Raw genomic sequence first — 3,986 nt, forward strand, 5'->3', positions numbered from 1 at the left:
TTCTGTTTGTATTCGTAATAACTTTTCTTTAATTTACCTAGAGGTTAACGTAAATGAACCATAACTATGTAACACTATTCCTAATAGATTGACCCCAAAATAGCATATCCAAATTATAAGAAAGCCTAGAGTTGCCACAACTGCGGAATTTGCAAGGGGATGAAACCATTCATGGTGTCCGATCTCGAGACGATCCTGATCAATAACGAACATAGGGTTTATGCTGGTGGTCTCAAGGTTGTTCATCCGGGTAAAGACATCAAGGATGGTCTAATTTATACCTACTTCAGTGAAGACTACTCATTCATTGAATCCTTTGAAGAAAGGAGTAAAAAGGTGCTGAATGACTTGGTCAACAAGATCATTTCAATGGTGAAGAAAGAGAAGGCTAATACTGTCTATTTTCACAACTTCTCTAGATTTGATGGGATTCTCCTGCTAAAACACCTAGTATGCCATCATTGCTACACGCTTAAACCACTGATGAGGAACAATAGGCTTTACGAGTTATCAGTCTATTCTGATAAGAGGATGTTATTTCGAATCAGAGACTCCTTGAATCTACTTCCAAGTTCTCTGAAAGAGCTAGCTAAGAGTCTATGCCCATCTCTTGGTAGTAAAGGAACAATCGATCACGAGAATGTGTCTCTAGACAATTTGGAAGATGATAGGGAGGACTTGATTGAGTATATGAAGCAGGATATCCTCCTTCTTGGTGGATAATGCAGAAAGCACAAGAGATCTATTATCACAATTTTGGTTTGGATATCGTTTCCAAGATCACGCTATCTTCACTAGCTCTAAGCATCTTTCGTTTGAGATATTATGATGAGGAAGATTGACCTATCTACATACCAAATCAGAATCAAGACAGATTTATCAGGAAAGCATACTATGGTGGTCATACTGATTCATACAAACCATATGGTGAAAACCTTTACTATTATGACGTTAACTCACTCTATCCTTTTATAATGAAGGAATACCAAATGCCAGGTGGTGAACCGGTCTGGTATGGAGATCTAAAAGACAAGGATTTAGATAGTTTGTGTGGCTTTATAGAGGCTTATGTGGTCTGTCCGAAGACAATCAATAAACCCTTTCTTCCCTATCGGGAAAAGAACGAGACACTGGTCTTTCCAACAGGTGAATTTCTAGGTGTTTACTATAGCGAAGAATTAAAGTATGCAAGAGATCTTGGCTACACCGTGCTCCCACTCTCAGGCTACATCTATGAGGAAAGGGAAAGCCCTTTCAAGGAGTTTGTTAGCTCACTATTTTCAAGTAGGTTAGAAGCTAAGAAAGCTGGTAATGAAGCTTTATCCTATGTGTACAAGACCCCTGATGAACTCACTAATAAATATTGTTGCCGGGTATTGGCATATGGTGAGCTACAACAATGGTTAAAGAGCCTAACATAGCCAGGTTAAGAGATAATTGAGCATGCCATGACGTTGTTAGGATCTCATATAGGCCTTTATGGCCCTGGCCCGTAAATGGACCTTTATGAGCTTCTAAAAGAATATTTATTATTTGAGCCATATCCTGACATAAGAAGGCCGACAGGAGCAATACTTGAAATAGCAATCCATAAAAAAACACCAATACTGAGATCGGCTAGAACAAGGTGATAACCAAAAGGAATTACTAAATAACTTAATAAAATTGATATGACTGCTATAGATGGTCCAATACTAAATAAACGAGTATCTCCTCTAGATGGAAGAAGATTCTCTTTGAAAAGTAATTTGGTACCATCTGCTAGAGCTTGAAGAATTCCCAAAGGTCCCGCGTATTCAGGACCAATACGTTGTTGTATACCTGCGGATATCTCTCTCTAACCAAACAATTACTAGTACACCTATTGTAATTCCTAATACAGGAGTAAAAATAGGGATAAGCACCCATATGATCCCATAGACCTCTTTTAAGGATTCCAATCTAGAAAAAGAATTGATAGCTTGTAATTCTGTTGTATCAATTATCATTTTAACGATCAACTTCTCCCATAATGATATCTATACTACCTAGTATCGTCATAATATCAGCCAATTTCATTCTTTTAACTAACTGAGGAAGAATTTGCAAATTAATAAACCCCGGCGGTCGAATTTTATATCGCCAAGGAAAAACACCCTTATCTCCTATCAGAAAAATTCCCAATTCTCCCTTTGGTGCTTCGACTCTCGCATAAAGTTCTTGCTTCGACAATTCAAAAGTCGGAGAAGGTTTTTTACTAATGAATCGATAGTCAAACTCATTCCATACAGTATCTTTTACTCTATCAAAACGGCGGATTTCTAAATTTTCATAGGGCCCTCCCGGAATTCCTTCTAGGGCCTGTTGAATAATTTTGATGGATTCTGTCATTTCACTGATTCGTACTAAATAACGAGCTAATGAATCCCCCTCTTTTTGCCATTGGACTTCCAATCAAATTCATCGTAACACTCATAATGATCAACTTTACGAAGATCCCCCAAAGAGCCTTCTTTACCACTTTAGGAGGCGGGGTGAAGGGGGGGTTTACTTGCAACCGAGGCAAAGTTGTTTATGATTGAATCTCAGAGGCACTCTTATCATTTGGTAGATCCAAGTCCATGGCCTATTTCGGGTTCACTCGGAGCTTTGGCAACACCGTAGGAGGTGTGATGTACATGCACTCATTTCAAGGGGGTGCAACACTTCTCAGATTGGGCCTAATCTTTATCCTATATACCATGTTCGTATGGTGGCGCGATGTTCTACGTGAATCCACGTTGGAAGGACATCATACCAAAGTCGTACAATTAGGACCTCGATATGGGTTTATTCTGTTTATCGTTTCGGAGGTTATGTTCCTTTTTGCTCTTTTTCGGGCTTCTTCTCATTCTTCTTTGGCACCTACGGTAGAGATCGGAGGTATTTGGTCCCCAAAAGGGGGTCCGGGGAAAGAATAGGAAAGGTCATTTCACTATATTCTGACCAAGAACAGGGCCTATGACAAGAATATTTTTTTGATTGGGGCGATAGCTCTGAAAAGACAGATTACCCATCTTTTCTTTTATCTCGGGGGAAATACGATCGGGAGGGGCTAATTCAAAACCCTCTGGTAAAATAAGAACAGCCCCTACATTCAAAGCCCCTTTTTTACCATTAGCAAGAACTTGTTTCAGTTGCGTATCATAAGGAATTCGAACAACTGCTTCAAATACAGTATCGGGAAGTATCGCTTGCGGAACCTCAATATCCACCGGTTTATTAGCTAAATGGCAATTGGCGCATAAAATACGTTCAGTCGCTTCTCGTGGATTTTCATAACCCTGCTGTGCAAAAATGAGATATGCATTTGAAATGGGTGTACGAGTTATTATATATATCATGAGCGATACGGAAATAGATCGGGTCTACAGCCATTATGTGGCAATAGGGGTTACATCCCGTACGAAAGTTAATAGTATACCACTTCTGCGAATAGCTCGTAATGCTGCGTCTCTTCCGAGACCGGGACCTTTAATCATGACTTCTGCTCGTTGCATACCTTGATCTACTACTGCACGAATAGCATTTGCCGCTGCGGTTTGGTACAACAAGCCGCGATCTGATAGCTATCAATCTAAATAGAAATATTATATAGATATAAATAAATCTCGATCCTGTAATCAAAGAAATATAGTGAAAATTTTTCTTATCTTGTGACTTAGAAGAAATGGTTCTCTGTGAAGGAACGAAATGACAATTTATTCCTATAATGTTCATATCGATCTATTATGCGCCTCTGCATCTAGCACTGGGTAGACCTCATACAATAACTGTCCTAGCTCTACCGTATCTTTTGTTTCATTTCTTCTGCAATAATCACAAAAACTTCTTTTATTATGGATCTACTACCAGAAATTCAATGCGTAATCTCAGCATTCAATGTGTATTCCTGAATAATCTCATTTTTCAATTATTGAATCATTTCATTTTACCAAGTTCAATGTTATCAGAGATTTGTCCAGTCA

General features: G+C 38.8%; 1 pseudogene; it reads left to right on the forward strand.

The window, feature by feature from the left end:
- Positions 1-171: 171 nt before the first annotated feature.
- LOC143618404 (DNA polymerase-like) lies at positions 172-1,421 on the forward strand (annotated as a pseudogene).
- Positions 1,422-3,986: the final 2,565 nt, after the last annotated feature.

The sequence above is a fragment of the Bidens hawaiensis genome, unplaced genomic scaffold (assembly GCF_021521415.1).
Source record: "Bidens hawaiensis isolate Kalapana, Puna unplaced genomic scaffold, B.hawaiensis_p1.1 tig00073641_1, whole genome shotgun sequence".
NCBI lineage: Eukaryota > Viridiplantae > Streptophyta > Magnoliopsida > Asterales > Asteraceae > Bidens > Bidens hawaiensis.